At 41.3% G+C, this 20028-nt stretch overlaps 1 protein-coding gene across 1 annotated transcript in view; it reads left to right on the top strand.

Annotated features, from left to right (window-relative positions):
* Positions 1–20028, top strand: part of LOC109915258 (rho guanine nucleotide exchange factor 37-like) — a 256581-nt gene that overhangs the window by 82947 nt on the left and 153606 nt on the right. The window contains exon 2 of the mRNA XM_048603948.1: positions 4051–4090. The gene's annotated coding sequence lies outside the window, so the exon portion shown is untranslated. The remainder of the gene's footprint in view (positions 1–4050; positions 4091–20028) is intronic.

Here is a 20028-nt window from a genome sequence, read left to right on the forward strand (position 1 = left end):
AGTCTAGGCAGAAGTAAGAAGTAGCAAAGGAAAAAGGTCTCTTGTGAGTAATCTATAGATCCCCAAACAGTAGTCCTGCGCTGGAGCACAGGAGAAACCAGGAAATACTGGAAATTTGTAAGAAAGGAACTGCAATAATCTGAGGAAGGGTCACCAGACCCAAAACATTAACTCTGATTTTTTCTTCACAGATGCTGCCAGACCTGCTGAGCTTTTCCAGCAACTTTGTTTTTGTTCCTGATTTACAGCATCCGCAGTTCTTTCAGTTTTTGTACTGCAATAATCATGCATGATTCTAATATGCACAGACACTGGATTAATCAAATTGGCAAAGGTAGACTCAAAGGAAAGTTCATTGAATGTATTTGAGATTGGTTCCAAAACATAATGCTCCAAGAAACAACCAGGGAGCATTTGGTATTTGTTAATGAGGTGAGATTAATTAATGATCTCATCGTAAAGGGAAGGATGATCATAGCATACTAGAACTTTAAATTCAGCTGGAGGATGAGAAACTGGAATCCCACACTAGTGCTCTGGAGATAAACAAAGGTAATTACATAGGCATGAGTACAGATTTGGCCCAAATGGACTAGGCAGGAAAACTTAGGTTAGACTGTTAATGATCAGTGGCAAATTTTTAAAGAGATTTTCAATTATCCCCAACTGAAATGTATTTCAGAAAGGAAGAAAGATTGTAAGAGGGGAAAAGTCATCCATGGCTAAACAAGGAAGTTAAAGATATTATAAAGACAAACTAAGGCATACCATTATTAGCAAAGTCTAATGGCAGGCTGGAGGATTGGGAAACTTTTAAAGATCAGCAAAGGGTTACTAAAAATGTGATAAAAAGAGCAAAGGTAAATTATGTAAGAAAATTATTGCAAAATCAAGAAATGGGTAGCTATAGCTTCTGTCAGTATATAAAGGGGAGAGATTAGTTAAAGTAGTTAAAGTGAATGTTGGCCCCCTGGAGGATGAGGCAGGGAAGTTAATAGTGGATTGGAAAAATGCTAATGTAATGCCCTTCCTCAAAAAGGGAGGGAGGCAGAAAGTAGGGAACTATAGACCAGTTAGACATGTGCCATTGGGAAATTGTTACAATCCATTGTGAAGGAAGTAATTACAGGGCATTTGGAAACTCAATACACAATCCATCAGTCAGCCTGGTTTTATGCAGGTTTTGAAGATGTAACAAGCAAGGTAGATAATAGAGATTGTATAGATGTAATATATCTGGACTTCCAGAAGGCATTTGATAAGGTTGCCATACAGAAGATTAATTCACAAGATAAACTCACATGCAGTTAAGAGTAATTTATGAGCTTGGACAGGGGATTGGCTAACCAACAGAAAGTATAGAGTTAGGATAATTGGGTCTTTTTCTAGTGGGGTGCCACAGGGCTTGGTCCTTGGGCGTCAACTACTTACAATCTTTATAAATGTCTTGGATGAAGGGATAGAAAATACTACAACTAAATTTGTAGATTAAAGTAAAATAGATGGGAAAGTAGGGTGAAATGTAGAAATGAAAGATTTACAAACTGATGTGGATAAGTTAGATGAATGGGCTGAGATTTGGCAGATTAATTTTACCATGCAAAAGTTATCCATTTTGGTTGGAGGATTAGAAAGGCATGTTATTATCTAAATGGAGAGAAACCTAAAGCAGATAATAAGGAAGGCAGATGGAATTTTGGCATTTATTGCTAAAGGAATCAAGTATAAAAGTAGGAAGGTTGCTGCAACTGTAGAGGAAATTAGTGAAACCACATCTGGAGTATTATGTACAATTTTTATGCCCTTACTTGCTGGGTATGTAATTGCATTGGAGGCAGTTCAGAGCAGGTTCACTAGATTGATTTCAGAGATGAGGAATTTATCTTGTGAAGAAAGCTTGAGCAGTTTATGGAGTTTAGAAGAATGAGATGGGATCTAATTGAGGTACGCAAGATGTTAAAGGGAATTAACGACGTAGACCTAGGGAGGATGTTTCCTCATATGGGGTAATCTAAATGAGAGGATTAATTTTAGGATAACGGGTAGCAGATTTAAAACAGAAATGAGGAGGAATTATTTCTCTCAGGGTCGTGAATCTATGGAATTCACTACCCCAAATTGTGGTAAATGCTGGGACACTGACTACTTTTAAGGTGGAGATAGACAGATTTTTAATTAGTAACATGTTGAAGGATTATGGGGAGTCGGCAGGAAAATGGAGTTGAGGCTGAGGTGAGATCAGTTATGATCGTATTGAATGGTGGAAGAGACTCGAGGGGCTGAATTGCTTACTCCTGTTCCTAGTTCTTATACTCGTAGTAGAGGGGAAAATATCCAGTGATTTAAGGTAAGAGGAGAAGTTCAGAGGGGATTTAAGAAAGACTCTTTCTGTCAAGAGGGTAGTGAGTCACAGAGTCACAGAGATATACAGCACAGAAACAGACCCTTCGGTCCAACTCAATCATGCCGACCAGATATCCTAATTTAATCCAGTCCCATTTTTTCAACATTTTGGCCCATATCCCTCTAAACCTTTCCTATTCATATACCCATCCAGATGCCTTTTAAATGTTGGAATTATACCATTCTCCACCACTTCCTCTGGCAGTTTGTTCCATACACGCACCACCCTCTGCGTGAAAAAGTTGCCCCTTAGGTCCCTTTTAAATCTTTCCCCTCTCACCTTAAACCTATGTCCTCTCATTTTGGACTCCCCTACCTGGGAAAAAGACCTTGTCTATCTACCCTATCCATGCCCCTCATGATTTTATAAACCTCCATAAGGTCACCCCTCAGCCTCTGATGCTCCAAGGAAAATAGCCGCATCTATTCAGCCTCTCCCTGTAAGGCAAACCCTCCAACTTTGGCAACAGCCTTGTAAATCTTTTCTGAACCCTTTCAAGTTTCATAACGTCCTTCCTATAGCAGGGAGACCAGAATTGAATGCAATATTCCAATAGTAGCCTAACCAATGTCCTATACAGCCACAACATGACCTTCCAACTCCTATTCTGAATGCACTGATCGATAAAGGCAAGCATGCCAAATGCCTTCTTCACTATCCTATCTACCAGCAACTGCACTTCCTAGTGTCTGGAACTTGCTGCTTGGAAAGGTGGTAGAGGCAGCAATCATCACAATATTTAAGAAATATTTAGATAGAACGCTTAAAGCACCATCGTACACAAGGCTATGGGACAAGTGTGAGAACGTGGGACTTGAGTAGATAGGTACTTGATGACTGGCATGGGCCAAAGGCCCTCTTTTCATGCTGCGCAGCACTATAACTGAAAACACTACATAGACCAGCTAGGTTGAATGACCATTTTGTTTGCAGTTTCTGAATAGCTAGAAAAGACTTTTGACTTATTAGTGTTAACTGAATTTGTAGTTGCTCACAGAGTGAAATTACTTTGAGAGCAGCTCTTTTCAGTTACAGGTTAAAAAATTGGTGTGTTGTCTGCTTTTCACAACTGTGAACTGTGAAACAGCTCTAAAGATTAAGTAGTGAACCGATGTGGGATTTGGATAGATGCCAGTGGGATGAATCAGGCACAACTCACAGCACCCATTCGGCATCAGTTGCCTGGCAACTCCTGTGTTCTGTCATCATAGAATTTCTGGCTGCAGATTAATGGAGTACTTATGCAACTACTCCTTTGAAATCTTATAGTAAGAAGGCCAACCCTGAAAAGATGAATCTTCCGTCTAACATATGACTATTCTGAAGCTAATTTATTTGTACGCAGTAGAATTGAATACATGATAGTACAAAATGTCTTGTTTAATGCATCAGCCATTCCATCCCTGGCAACAGCATTTGGTGCTTGTTACATTAAACAACTTACATTTATTGTACTATAATTTCTCACCACTACATGAAGTTCTTCACTTAATGGGATGTGCAGAAATGTGGCTTTGTACTTTTTACACAACATCGTGTGAAGCTGAAATTCAATCTGCTTAAATAGGAACAAATTGTACTTCTGGATTCTTGCGTTCTTGCAATTAGTGCTTCAGCATCCCAATAAATATATTTTGTTCTTTTAGATAATGAAGTGACAACAAAACTGGTTATTTCAACTGGACGGTAGGTAAATCAAGCAAGTTTTTTTTTGATCTTTAACTTTGGTTCAGTTGCTTGATAGCACTATACGAGTCTGCCCTCATGTGGCATTGAATCTGGTTGCAGATATGTTCATGCTTATTTTCCTTTAATATGTACATGTGGTATAACTGCTGTGATGGTATATTGATGTTGTATTGGTTTATCAAATTATCTGTGATAACTCATAACAAATTCCTGGACAGCATTAATTGTAGTCATGGAGGTTAGCTCATTAAAACAGAGTTCTAGTCATGATTTCTTATGCAGTTTTGGCTCACAAATTTCTTACTGCAGCAGGAACAAGTAGAAATAAAATGTTGCCATTGAGGAAGTGAAGGAACTTAAGTAAGTTAGGTTTTACATGTTGTCATTTAGGTTGTAGTGACTGCTTACAGAGTGAAATCAACAGGCCTGAGAATATGTTTTCTGTATGAATTTTCAGTTCATTTTAAAAAAAATAAATTTTAAGCACTTGCTAAAACACACCAGACATAACTGTTGAAGATACCAGTCATAGAGTCATCTCAAGGCTGTAGATGCATTTTGATATTGGCATTTAGGGTTGCCACTATTGATGAAGATATCCATGCATGCATCCAGAAAACAAGTTCTGCACATAGCCAGCTCTATGACTGCAACTCGAAGCAGCATGGCATTAAGCTGAAGACTAAAATTAAACTCTGCCATGTCATTGTTATTAACATTGTGCTGTATGGCGCAGACCTTGTATTCTAGAGGCACCACATCATTTACCAAAGTCACCTGAGCTCCATCATGATAGTTCTGTGATAGGCCAAAATCACGTACAATAAAATCCTTCATCATGTTGAGCTCAATAGGTTTAGAAAATTCAACTTTAACAGGCAGGTCATTGTCTCTCCCAGGGTTAGTACAGAATCAACAAGCAGATCTTATATGGGAAACTGTCTCAAGGAACAACATCAAAGTGGTCAAAACAGTGCAACAGTACAAGGATACCCTAAAAATGAGTCTTACAAACTTCTGCATTGCATACCTCGTCTCTTGGAAAAACACTGCAGCTGACTAGCCTATGTGGAAGTAGGCTCTGAGACTATATATATACAGAATGTTTTGAGGACCATTTATGCCAAAGTAACATCTGACAAACCCAGGGAAAGGTCAGAGGTGGTGCAGCTACATACATTTATAGATATTCCCCACCACCACCCCCAAACTCCAGGGCCTTATGAGGAAATCAAGGTTTTCTCAAGTTTTGTTCAGGTATTATTCATAATTCTGTTATATGCAACAGTTATAATTCAGAACTTCTCATCATTTATGATCGTACATTACATTACTGCCTAAAAATTAGCAAGACATTATTATAGGTGCACTCTGTCTCTTTTGAAAAGATGTCACAAATAAGGGGACTTTAGAAGTTTATTAACCCTTTTTTGAACAAGAAAAATGTAATCCATTATCTCATACATAGCCTTATAGAGTAAAATAATTGAACAAAATTAGTGACATCCTGAACAATTTGAAGTATCAAAATGCAAATTAATGGTAGGAAGACTACTGAACCAAGTTCATGGATTTCTGAACAGTATTACATGCTGCAGCAAAATCACTGCTCAGCTGGTTTTAAATTTTCTTTACTCATTTGTGGGATGTGGACGTTGCTGCGTGGCCAGAATTTATTGCCTATCCCTACTCAAGCTTGAGAAGGTGGTGAGCTGCCTGCTTGAACTGCTGCAGTCCACCTGTTGACCCGCAATGTCAATAGAATGGGAGTTCCAGGATTTTGACCCAGCAACAGTGACAGAATTGCAATATATTTGCAAGTCAGGATGGTGAGTGGCTTGAAGGTGAACTTGGAGTTGGTTGTGTTTCCATATATCTGCTTTCCCTTGACCTTCCAGATGGAAGTGGTCTTGGGTTTGGAAGGTGCTGTCTGACGATCTTTGGTGAATTTCTGCAGTGCATCTCATAGATAGTACATACTGCTGCTACTGAGCATCGATGGTAGTGTGAATGGATGCTTCTGGTTGTAGTGCCAATCAAGTGGGCTCCTTTGTCTTGGATGTTGTCAAGCTTCTTGAGCGTTGTTGGAGCTGCATGCATCCAGGCAAGTGGGGAGTATTCCATCACACTCTGGCATGTGCCTTGTAGATGGTGGACAGGCTTTGAGAAGTCAGGAGGTGAGTTACTTGGCGCAGTATTGCTAGTCCCTGACCTGGTCTTAAAGCCATTTTGTTAATGTGGTGAGTCCAGTTGAGTTTCTGGTCAATGATAACCACCAGGATGTTGATAATGGGGGATTCAGTGATGGTAACACCATTGAATGTCAAGGATGGTGGTTAGATTGTCTCTTATTGATGATGGTCTTGGTCTGGCATTTGTGTGGCACGACTGTTACTTGCCGCAGGTCAGCCCAAGCCTAGATATTGTCCAGATCTTGTTACCTTTGGACATGGACTGCTTCAGTGTCTGAGGAGTCGTGAATGGCGCTGAACAGTTTGCAATCATTGGCAAACAATCCCTACTTCTGACCTTATGACAGGAGGATGGTCATTGATGAAGCAGTTGAAGATGCAAACATTGGCGAATATCCCCATTTCTGATCATATGATGAAGAGAAGGTCATTGATGAAGGAGCTGAAGATGGTTGGGCTGAGGACACTACCCTGAGGAACACCCTCAGAGATGTCCTGTGGCTGAAATAACTGACCTCCAACACACAACCATCTTCCTATGTGCCAGCTCTGACTCCATCCATCAGAGAGTTTGTCCTCTGATACCCATTGATTCCAGTTTTGCAGGGCTCCTTGATGCCACACTTGGTTGAATTCAGCCTTGTTATCAAGGGCAGTCACTCTCATCTCACTTCTGGAATTCAGCTCTTTTGTCCATGTTTGAACCAAAGCTGTAATGAGGTCAGGAGCTGAGTGGCCTTGGCAGAAGCAAAACTGGGTGTCACTGAGCAGGTTATTGTTGAGCAGGTGCTGTTGGATGGTACTGTTGGTGACACCTTCCATTACTTTACAGATGATCGAGGGTAGACTGATGGGGTGGTAATTGGCCGAGGTGGATTTGCCCTGCTTTCGATGTGCAGGACATACCTGGACAATTTTCCACATTGTCACTTAGATGACCGTATTGTAACTACTGGAATAGCTTGTCTAGGGGAGCGGCAAGTTCTGGAGCGCAAGTCTTCAGTGCTATTGCTAGAATCTTGTCAGAGCCCATATGCTTTGCAGTATTCAGTGTCTCCAGCTAATTCTTGATATCACGTTAAGTGAATCGGATTGGTATCTGTAATGCTGGGGACCACTGGAGGAGGCCAAGTTGGATCATCCACTCAGCACTTGTGGCTGAAAATCGCTGCAAGTGCTTCAGTCTTATCTTTTGCACTGATTTGCTCGGTTCTTCCATCATTGAGGATGGGGATATTTGTGGAGTCTTCTCCTCCAATGAGTTGTTTAATCATCCACCACCATTTACGACAGGATATGGCAGGACTGCAGAGCTTAGACCTGATCTGTTTGTTGTGGAATTGCTTAGCTCTGTCTATCACTCACTTCTTATTCTATTTGATGGCTTCATGAGGTTGATACCTCATCTTCAGCCCTCCTGCACTCTCCATTGAACCTGTGTTGATCTCCTGGCTTGATGGTAATTGTTGAGTGGGGGATATGCAGGTACATGAGGTTACAGATTGTGCTGGAGTACAATTCTGCTGTTGTTGGCCTGTAGCACCTCATGGATGCCCAGTCTTGAGTTGCTAGATCTGTGCGAAGTCTGTCCCATTTAGGACAGTGATAGTGCCACACAACACAATGGAGGTTATGCTCAAAGTGAAGATGGGTCTTCGTCTCCACAAGGACTGTGTGGTGGTGGCTCTTAGAGATACTGTCATGGACATATACATCTGCAACCAGCAAATTGGTAAGGATGAGGTCAAGTATGTTTTTTCTCGTTGGTTTCCTCACCACCTGCCACTGAATAGCTTAATGAGTAGTACTGCTGCTGAGCCACTCTTGGTGGTGGACATTAAAATCCCCCATCCAGAGTACATTTTGTGGTCTTGCCATCCTCGGTGTTACTGAATATGGAGTAGTACTGATTCATCAGTTGAGGGATGACAGTACATGTAATCAGCAGGAAGCTTCTTTGCCCACGTTTAACGTGAAGCCACGAGACTTTACGGGTCTGCAGTCAATGTTGAGGACTCCCAGGGCAACTCCCTCTCGACAGTATACCACTGTGCTGCCATCTCTGCCAGTTCTGTCCTTCCAGTGCAATAGGATGTGTCAGGGGATGGTGATGGTGGTGTCTGGCACATTGCTTGTAAGGTATGATTCTGTGGTTATGACTATGTCAGGCTGTTGCTCAACTGGTCTGTGAGACAGCTCTCCCAATTTTGGCACTGGCCCCCAGATGTTAGTAAGGAGGACTTTGCAGAGTCGACAGGGCTGTGTCTGGCGTTGTCTTTTCCGGTGCCTAGGTCAATGCCAGGTAATTCATCTGGTTTCATTTCCTCAAGGCTTCAAGACTTTATAGTGATTGGTACAACTGACTGGCATGCTAGGCCATTTCAGAGGGCAATTGAGAGTCGACCACATTGGAATCATGTGTACGCCAGACCAGGTGAGGATGGCAGATTTCTTCCCTGAGGGACAGTCGTGAGTCAGGTGGTAAGAATCAGCAGATTCTTAATTCCAGATCTTTGTTTTTGAATTCAACTTCCACCATCTACCACGACTTGATTTGAAACTGGGTCCCCAGAACATTAGCTGAGTCTCTGGATTAATACTCAGGCGATAATACCTAGCCTAGCGATATTCAGAAGCTGTAAAAATAATAGTTATTGCAGATTTTTAAAATCCATTCAATTTCCCAACAGATTTCTGTATCTTCCAGACTTTGTGGTGTTGTCCTTTGCTTCATCATGCTGATCAAAGTGATTGAGAATGAAATACTATGATTGGTAACCAGTATTACAAATGACCTTCTGAAATTGCATGTTATATGGATTTATATTTATTTAAAGCAGCAAATTTAACATTTTATCCTAACTTTGCTGATTGAACTCTATTTTTCCTCAACATAACTCCAGACAATTTAAACAAAATTTATAAAGAACATTTACCGGATATCAGTTAGCTGAGCTTTTGATCATGATCATTTTTACGATATGAAAATGAATCGTTTAGACTACTTTCCTTGCTTTTGTAGAATTAATATTTAATGTGATGAAATGGAGAATTGTCAGTCAGTGTCTTCATTATGGAAACTTAGAGAATATGTCATCTTATTATGATCGCTACGGAAGAACAAGGTGATTCACTGTTACATTAACTGTGAAAGGGATGCTTCCCTCTTAAAATTATTCTTGTTCAATTGTCGTAGGTTGCAAACAGAGGAAACTTTATATCATTACAATTTTGAAGCAATGATTGCCTTTTTTCACAAATGGTTGCTGAGAATACTAATATTACACTGAGTAACATCTACTATTTTAATACGGTTAACTCATTTGCTTTAAATGCGTTGTTGCCTCCAAAGAGTATGTATCATTATATGAATACTTTTGTGTGATTGAACATTATTATTTCCAGCAGCAATTTCTAAGCTTTTATGTTGATTTATAATACGTTGATTCCATACTGGAAATATTACACTTACTGTTCCCTGTACTTAATATCTGATTTTCAAAATATTGGTGACACCTTAGATAATCTCATGCCTTGTCAACATTCACCAATCTCTCTGTCACAGATGAGTCTGTCAGTAATATTGTATTGTAGGAATAACCACTGCACAGTTCTTGTAAAGACAGAGTCCGATCTTCACATTAAGGATACCTCAGACACAACCTTTTGTTGGCACTACCTGTGTTAAATGGAACAGACTTAAACAGGTCCAGCAATGCAAGACTGGACATCCATTGGGCATTGTGGACCATCAGTAGCAACCGAATTGTGTTCAACCACAATCTGTAACCTCGTGGCCTGACAGATTTCCCCATTCGTGCGGGGGAGAAGGATTCACATTTTTGGATCATCGGAATCTCTTCTGGGATAGAAGTGATCTGTATAAGAAGGGCAGATTGCACCTGAATTGCAAAAGGGACTAATATACTGGAGGGGAGATTTGCTAGAGCTGCTCGGGAGGATTTAAACTTGTCAGAGGGGCGGGAGATAGTGAAGAAAGAGATCAGTCTGAGACTGGTACAGTTGGGAAAAGGAGCAAGTCAAACAGTGAGGGCAGGCAGGAACAAAGCAGAGAATGAGGTAGGACTGATAAATTAAACTGCATTTATTTCAGTGCCTGAGGCCTAACAGGTAAGGCACATGAACTCGGGGCGTGGTTGGGAAACATGGGACTGGGATATCAGCAGTTAGCTCAGGGATTAACATTACAGCTGTGCTTAGGGAGGATATTCATGAGACTTCATCCAGGGAAGTTATTTGGGTGGAACTGAGAAATAAGAAAGGGGTAATCGCCTCATTAGGATTGTACTATAAAACCCTCAATATCAGTGGGAAAATTGAGAAACAAATTTGTAAGGAGATCTCACTTATCTGTAAGAATAATAGGGCGGATATGGTAAGGGATTTTAACTTTCCAAATATAGACTGGGACTGCCATAGTGTTAAGGGCTTGGTTGCAGATGAATTTGTTAACAGTGTACAAGAAAATTTTCTGGTTCATTGTATAGATGTATCAACTAGAGAAAACAAAACTTGACCTACCCTTGGGAAATAAGACACATGAGGTGACTGACGTATCAGTGGGAGAGCGCTTTGGGGTCAGTGACCATAATTCTATTAGTTTTAAAACAGTGATTACTGTGGAGAAGGATATGGAAGCTAGAGAATGTGGGGAAATAAATAGCGACATCTTGAAAAATGTCCATATTACAGAGGAGGAGGTGCTGGACGGCTTAAAACATGGATAAATCCCCAGGATCCAATCACGTGTACCCAAGGACTCTCTGGGAAGTGAGGGAAGTGGTTGTTGTCCCTTGCTGAGATATTTGTATCATCGATAATCACAGGTGAGGTGCTGGAAGCGTGGAGGTTGGCTAACGTGGTACCAGTATTTAGGAAAGGTGGCAAGGAAAAGCCAGGGAACTATAGACCGTTGAACCTGACATTGGTGGTGGGCAAGTTGTTGAAGGGAATCCTGAGGGACAGGATTTACATGTATTTGGAAAGGCAAGGACTGATTAGGTATTGTCAATATGGTTTTGTGTGTGGGAAATAGTGTCTCACTAACTATATTGAGTTTTTTTGAAGAATTGGCAAAGTGGTGGACGTGATCTATGTCGACTTCAGTAAGACGTTCAACAAGGTTCCACCCAGTAGACTGGTTAGTAAGGTTAGATCACATGGATTGGATGGAGAACTAGCTGTTTGGATACAGAACTGGCTCAAAAGTAGAAGACAGAGGGTAGTTGGGAGGGTTGCTTTTCAGACTAGAGGCCTGTGACCAGCGGTGTGCCACAAGGATTGGTCCTTGCTCCACTGCTTTTTGTCATTTATATAAATGATTTGGATGTGAACATAGGAGGTATGGTTAGTAAGTTTGCAGATGACACTAAAATTGGAGATGTAGTGGACAGCGAAGAAGGTTACCTCAGAGTACAACAGTATCTTGATCAGATGGGCCAGGGGGCCGAGGAGTGGCAGATAGAGTTTAATTTAGATAAATGTGAGGTGCCGCGTTTTGGAAAAGCAGATCAGGGCAGGACTAATACACTTAATGGTAAAGTCCTGGGGAGTGTTGCTGAACAAAGAGACTTTGGAGTGCATGTTCATAGTTCCGTGAAAGTGGAGTCAAAGGTAGACAGAGTAGTAAAGAAGGCGTTTGGTATGCTTACCCTTATTGGTCAGTGCATTGAGTATAGGAGTTGGGAGGTCATGTCCTGTACAGCCACAACATTGGTTAGGCCACTTTTGGAGTATTGCGTGCAATTCTAAACTCTCTGCTATAGGAGGGATGTTGTGAAACTTGAAAGGGTTCAGGAAAGATTTACAAGGATGTTGCCAGGGTTGGAGGGTTTGAGCTATAGGGAGAGGCCGAAATAACTGGGGCTATTTTCCCTAGAGCATCGGAGGCTGAGGGGTGACCTAATAGAGGTTTATAAAATCATGAGGGGCATGCATAGTGTAAATAAGTTAAGTCTTTTCCCTGGGGGTGGAGGAATCCAAAACTAGAGGGTTTAGATATCAGAGGCCTAAGGGGCAACTTTTTCATGCAGAGGGTGGTACATGTATGGAATGAGCTGCCAGAGGAAGTGGTGGAGGCTGGTACAATTAACATTTAAAGGCATCTGGATGAGTATATGAATAGGGAAGGTTTAGAGGGATATGGGCCAAATGCTGGCAAATGGGACTAGATTTATTTAGGATGTCTGGTTGGCATGGATGATTTGGACCGAAGGGTCTGTTTCTGTGTACATCTGACTCTATGACTCTGTGACCATTACCATGAAGACAGTAAATCAACTCTATCCAAATGAAAAGTGCAGTAGTGCATGATAGGAGTAGTATCTAAAAATGAATTGGCAACCTAGTGAGGCTATAGCCATTGACTACTTGCATTGCCAAACAGCATACATGGTAAGCAGTGTCTTTTGACTGTGCAGAAGCGCTAATTCCAGGCCTGTTGTGTAAACACGTAAAATTTTGATGGTGTTATATACAAGGGCCATACTGTGCATGAGCAAAGAAGAAGCTCAATATTGAAACAGAGTTTAGCAGGGGAAGAAGATGTGGGGAGGGAGCCATGGCTGTATCTCCCCCTAACCCTATCATTTAAAACCGCGTTCCCATGTCCACTTCATCCCTTCACATTGCCAACCCCATTCCCCCACCCTTATTCACAGCTCCATCCCCTTCCCCTTCCCCTCCCATTGCTCCACACCCTTCACCACTGTCCATAGCCACATCCCCTATTCTTTCCACTCCACCAACCCATCCTGTCTACACTGCCACATCCTCTTTAAACCCAAAACTGTTTAAATGCACATATACAAATTTAAGCGGTGCATGGTGCATGCACAGAGTGCCTGCAGACGCGGCCTATGCAATGTGCAATAGATAGAGCTAAGTGATCCCAAAGCTAACAAATGATATCCCAAGTACTGCCACATCCAGTTATGAACGATAGTATACAATTGAAACAACTAACAAGAGGCTGAGGTATAAACATCACATCCCCAATGATGGAAGAGCCCAGCACATTAGTGCAAAAGATGAGATTGAAGTATTTGCATCCACTTTCAAGCAGTAGTACTGACTGGATGAACCATTTCTATTTTCTCTTGAGAATCTCAACATCACAGATGCTAGCCTTCTACCAATTTGATTCACTTTGTTTGACATGAAAAAATCAAGTAAAAACACAGGATATTGCAAAGACTATGGGTCCTGACAACATACCGGAAATAATACTGAAGACTTGTGCACCAAGATTAGTCACACCACTAGCCAAGATTTTCCCGTGCAGCTACAACACAAGCATCTATCTGACTATGTGAAAACTTGCCCAGGTATGGTCTATGCAGAAAAAATCCAATACAGCCAGTTGTTGCCCCCTCAGTCTACTCTTGACCATTAGTAAAGAATGGAAAGGATTGTCGACTGCTGTAATGTGGCACTTACAAAAGAATAAACTGATCGCTGATGTTTAGCTTCCAACCAGCCACTCAGCTCCTGACCTCATCACAGCCTTGATCTAAACATGGACAAAAAGCTGAACTCCAGAGGGAATGTGTGAGTGACTGCCCTTGACATCAAGCCAGCATTTGACCGAGTATGGTGTCAAAGAGCACTAGCAAAACTAGAAGCAGTGGAAATCAGGGGTAAAGCTCTCAGTTGGTGGGAGTCATACCTGGTACAAAGGAAGATGGTTGTGGTTCTTGGATGTGAATCGTCTTAACGCCAGGACATCGCTGAAGGATTTATAAAGTCATAGAATCAGACAATTCCTCAATGTTCTTTCTGTGCCTTTTAGTTCAGGGGTAGGGACTGTAGGGTTCTGGTTTGCAGTTAGTTATTTTCTGATTTTTAAGTGGTTTGAATCACCCCTAGATCCCTGGTTCTAGACACCGGACTTATTTAGGAAATGTGAAATAAAGAAGGCAGTAGACGGATGTTTCGGGCAAAAGAAATCTCTGCGTTTGTTTATCATACGAAAAGTAAGCATAATACAAGAAACATAGGTAAGTGGAATAAACAGGGAAATTGACACGATCAACTATACAGAGGACAGTGATACTATTAAATACACTGTGAGCTAGATTAAACACAATTATAACCTTAAAACAAGAATTTTAACCACAGAATCTTTAATCAGTCTTCCCAACCTTGGTGTCCCAATGCAATGTCACCATCTGCCTTCCCCTCCTCGCTAGCTAGGTCGGAACTTTGGGGTCTCTGGAGTTTCAGCTCACCACTGAGGAAAACAGTTTTAAAGTGTGCCCAGTTGCTGAGGTTCTCATTGTCGGATCTCTTGGTTTGGAACAGGCCCGTGCCTGGAAGCTTTGTTTGGCTTCCCCCTTTTGGATGTGTTTTGTTCTGTAAGGGCCCTTGGTTTGTCTTCCCTGTTCTTGGTCCTCAGTTCGGCCTCTGTGGTTCTTGGCTCTGAAGCTGCTTGTTGGGCGTGGAAGTCTGTGGGGAAGCTGTTCGTGCAGGAGCTTGTTGTTGAAAAAGGCTCTCTCCCAGGTGAAATTGGGTTGGCAGTTATATAAACTGTGCGCCCTGTTATCTGCCGTCAAATCTGAGTAGTTCTGTGTTTTTGGTGTTTCTTCTGAAGTTGATTAGTTTCCTGATCATTAAGAGTATGTGTGAATGGACTTCAGTTGAAGTTGAATGTCCAACATCTCTGTGAGCGGATTTTGCTTGAAGTTGAATGTTTGGTATCTCGGTAGGCCCCATATTGTCTGTGCTGGGTTGCCTGCCGTTTAAAAGCTATCTCAGGCTAGAGGAGCAAATTACTGTAGATGCTGGAATCTGTACTGAAACCAAAAATGCTGGAGATCACAGCAGGTCAAGCAGCATCCATTGACTGAAAGCAAGCTAACGTTTTGAGTGTAGATGTTGAGTCTTCTTTAGAGTCATCTAGACTCAATGTTAGCTTGCTTTCTCTTCATGAGCTGCCTGACCTATGTGATCTCCAGTAATTTTTATTTTCAGCTTGGGCTAGTGTCTTGTTAGAGTTGGTTGAGGCCTCTTTTAGAGTGGAGGTGTTTATTGAAACTCCAGGCTGAACAATAGTCCTGGACAGAAATCCTCATTCTGCTGGCTGTGGTGTGTAATTGCTGCAGCCTCATCAGTTCAGGATTTTGCCCAGTATTTTAGATGTTGGAAAAGTCCAGGGTCTCGTTCAGTGATTTAGATAATGGAGGTTTTTGCTTGATTCCACAAGGCGCTACCACTGGTGCCACAAGAGAACTCTCTGTGTATAAATGTTGTGGCTGCAAAAGCAGGTCAGAGATTAGGAATTCTGTGGTGAGCAACTCAAATCCTGCCTCCCCTAAAGCTTGTCTTTCATCTACAAGACAAAACTCAGAAGTGTGATGGAATATTCTTCACTTGCATGGATGAGATTTTTTCTTCATTCAGGGATGTAGGCTTTGCTTGTTAGATCAGCATTTATTGCTAATCCCTAATTCTTCTTGAGTGGATGGTAGTGAGCTGCTGCCTTAAACCACTACAGTCCATGTGGTGTACGTATGCCCACAATGCTGAAGGGAGGAAGTTTGTGAATTTTGATCTGGCAACAATGAAGAGAATGATTGTTTCCATTTCTGTTTCTGTTTCATGTTTCATGTCTAGCAAAATGCTAGAAATTTGACTCTAACTAAAGCAAAGTGTCTTTCTTGATTGCCTCCTCTCCATTCATCACAGATGCACTGTGGTAGAAGTGTGTACCAAATACACTGCATTGCAGCATCTTACCAAGGCTCAAAACCTACAACCTCAACCATCTAGAAGGACAAGGGTAAGCAGATACATGGGAACGCCACCTGCACTACTGCATTCTATTGCTTGCTGTGTTCCATCATCCTTGTGTACTTTGTATAGTATGGTCTGCCTGTACTGCACGCAAAACAAAATTTTTCACTGTACCTAAGCACATTTGACAATAATAAATCAAATCAAATCAAATCAAATTAAGTTCCTCTCCAAGTTTCAAATCTTCCTGATTTGAAACAATATCGCAGTTCCTTCATTGTAACTAGGTCAGAAAATCCTGGAACTTCTTCCTAACAGCACTGTGGATGTCTTTACTCTGCAAGGACTGTTGCAGTTCAGGAAGGTAACTCACTATCATCATCTCCTGGGTAATTAAGGAGGAAATAAATGCTGGCCTTTCCAGTAATGCCCCCATCAGATGGACAAATGAAAAGCCTCCAACAACTTGAACTATTCTTTCATCTTATCAACACCCTTCCAATTCACAGTTATTTAGATTCATACGTATATCCTTTCTGTCTGTCTCAAGAGAGTACATAGGTATAAAGGTGTGGACAATTGGAGGTACAAAATAACTAGGCAAATGCATGACAGATGCAGTATAACATGAATAAATGTGAGGTTGTCTATGTTGGTAGTAAAAATAGGAAGGCAAGTTATTATTTGAGTCATTGTAAATTGAAAGAGGGCAATGTTCAACGAGACCTGGGTGACCCATGAAAGTAAGCATGCAAGTGCAGCAAGCCGTAAAGAAGGCAATGTATGATGGACTTCATAGCAAGAGGATTTGACTACAGAATCAAAGAAAGCCTTGCTCCAATTATCCAAGGCATTGGTGAGGCCACAGCTGGAATATAGTGTGTAGCTTTGGTCTCTTTATTTGAAGAAGGATGTTCTTGCTACAGAACGATTGCAGTGAAGGTTTACCAAATCGATTCCAGGGATGGCAGGACTTGTATACAAGGAGAGATTGAGTCAGTTAGGATTGTATTCAGTGGTGTTCAGAAGAATGAGGGAGGATCACATAAAAACCTATAACTATCATGGATGTGTCATATCCCAACATTGTTCAACATGTGGACTGAAGTTGTCTTCAGACACATAGAAAAGACATAAAATGTTGGAATGTTTTGGGTTGAAAATCAACAGCTTAAGATGTGGCAATGACAGTACTGATTGCAGAACAGAGGCGGCACAACAGAAAATTTATAAACTAAGTGAAAGCAAGGTATGTGGGAAATGGATTAAGAATGAATGTAAAAAGGACAATGGTGATAAACAGAGACCTTACCCAGGAAGTGAAAACTGATGTAAATGGATAAACTTTGGAACGAGTGAAAAAGTTCATACACCTTGCACAGATTAATACAGGCGATAGACAAAGGAGAGTTAAGATAGCAAAGACCAGCTTTGTCAAAATGAAAGACTTGTTAACATCAAAAATCCTTAACCTGAATCTTAGGAAAAGAATTTTGAGGTGCTGTCTTTGTCATCTATGTTGTATGCCTCAGACACATGGATAAAAAAATGGATTATTGATCAGTTGAATGCATTCAAGATCTGGGTATGTAGGAGATCATCCTGCCAATCCAACACATGAATTGTGGAATTTATCTGCATATATGAAAGACAAATGTTTAAGTGTTAGAATTAGCTAGAGAGAGAAAATTAGGGCATAACATCAATGAGAGAAAGATACAATGTTTTGATCTCATCATTTGAGTGGATAGTAGATAGAATTATTACAAGGAAAGATTGATGGCGAATGAAGGAGAGGGAATCAGAGGGAAATTGATTTTGGCTATAGTTTTGACTACATAAAATAGTATAGCACAGGAACAGGCCCTTCAGCCCACCAAACAGTGTGCTGCCCATAATGCCATTCTAAACTAATCCCATCTGCATACACATGGTCTGTATCCTTCTATTCCCTGTCTGTCTGTGTGTCTGTCTAAATGCCTCTTAAACTTTGCTGATGTATCTCCTTCTACCACCTCATCTGACAGCGTGTTCCAGGCACCTACTACCTTCTGTGTAACAAACATTCCTCACACATCTCCCTTAAACTTTTCCCCTCTCATCTTAAACCTGTGGCCCCTAGTATTTGATGTTTCTACCCTGGGGGAAAAAGACTCTGACTTTCCATGCCTCTCATAATTTTATATTTTTCTATCAGGTCACCCATCAGCCTCCAATGCTGTCACAAAAACAATTCAAGTTTGTCTGGCTTCAGAAAAGCAGCCAACATAATCAAAGACCCCTCCCATCCCTGTTATATTCTCTTTCACCCTCTTCCATCAGCAGAAGATACAAAAGTTTGAAAACATGTACCACCAGATTTAAAACCGGCTTCTTGTCCACTGTTATCAGACCTATGAACAAATTTCTCATAGAGTCATAGGGATATACAGCATGGAAACTGATCCATTAGTCCAACTCATCCATGCCAACCAGATATCCTAAATAAATCTAGTCCCATTTGCCAGCATTTGGCCCATATCCCTCTAAACCCTTCCTATTCATATACCCATCCAGGTGCCCTTTAAATTTGTAATTGTACCAGCCTCCATCACTTCCTCTGGCAGCTCATTCCATACATGCACCACTCTATGCATGAAGATGTTGCTCCTTAGATCCCTTTTAAGTCTTTCCCCTCTCACCTTAAATGTATGCCCTCTAACCTTGCTAACCAGTCCACCATGAGGAACCTTGTCGAATGCCTTACTAAAGTCCATATAGATCATGTCCACCGCTCTGCCCTCATCAATCCTCCTTGTTACTTTTTCAAAAAACTCAGCCAACTTAGTGAGACACAATTTACCATCTTGATCAGATGGGCCAATGGGCCAAAGCCATATTGACTATCCCTAATCAGTTGTTGCGTTTACAAATACATGTAAATCCTGTCCCTCAGGATTCCTTCTAACAACTTGCCCACCACCAACATCAGGTTCACTGGTCTATAGTTCCTTGGCTTTTCCTTACTACCTTTCTTAAATAGTGGCACCTCATTAGCCAACCTATATTAGAGTTGAACTTTCTCTGTAGCTGTAACACTATATTCTGCATTCTGTTCTGTTACTCTGAAGTTCTTATGTAAGGTTTGATTTGTCTGGTCAGCATGCAAAACAATACTTTTCACTGTATCTCGGTACATGTGACAATAATAAATCAAATCAAATCAACCTTTCCTTATATCTAATACATTCCAATCCAGGCAACATCTTGGTAGACCTCTTTTACACCTTCGCCAAAGCCAATTACTTCCTATAGTGTGGTGAACAGAACTGTACACAGTTCTCCACATGTGGCCTAACTAAAGTCTTATCAAGCTGCAATATGTCTTGCCAACTCGGTGCGCTGAACGATAAAGATAAGTATGCCATACACCTCCTTTGCCACCTTATCCACTTGTGTGGCGACTTTGAGGGAGCTTTGGACTTGCAACCCAAGATCCCTCATATATCCATGTTCCTAAAGGGTCCTGCCATTTACTGTATATTTTTCCTTTTGTATTTGACCTCCAAAATACATCACGTCATGTTTGTCCAGACGAAACTCCATCTGCCATTTCTCTGCCCAACTTTCAAAGTGACCTAAACCCTACTCTATTCTTTGATAATCTTCCTTGCTACCCACAACTCCAACAGTTTTTGTGTCATCTGCAAACTTAATAATCAGACCACTTATATAAACGACTGAGGAGAAAATATGTATTACAAATAATAGAGGTGACAGCACTGATCCTTGAGGAAGATCACTGGTCACAGACCTCCAGTCAGAAAAAACACCTCCACAACTATCCTGTCTTCCCTATGACCAAATCAGAGATAGTAGGAACTGCAGATGCTGGAGAATTCGAGACAACAAGGTGCAGGGCTGGATGAACACAGCAGGCCAAGCAGCATCATAGGAGCAGAGAGGCTGACGTTTCGGGCCTAGACCCTTCCGAAACGTCAGCCTCTCTGC

The sequence above is a fragment of the Rhincodon typus genome, chromosome 12, assembly GCF_021869965.1.
Source record: "Rhincodon typus isolate 14 chromosome 12, sRhiTyp1.1, whole genome shotgun sequence".
NCBI classification, from domain to species: Eukaryota; Metazoa; Chordata; class Chondrichthyes; order Orectolobiformes; family Rhincodontidae; genus Rhincodon; species Rhincodon typus.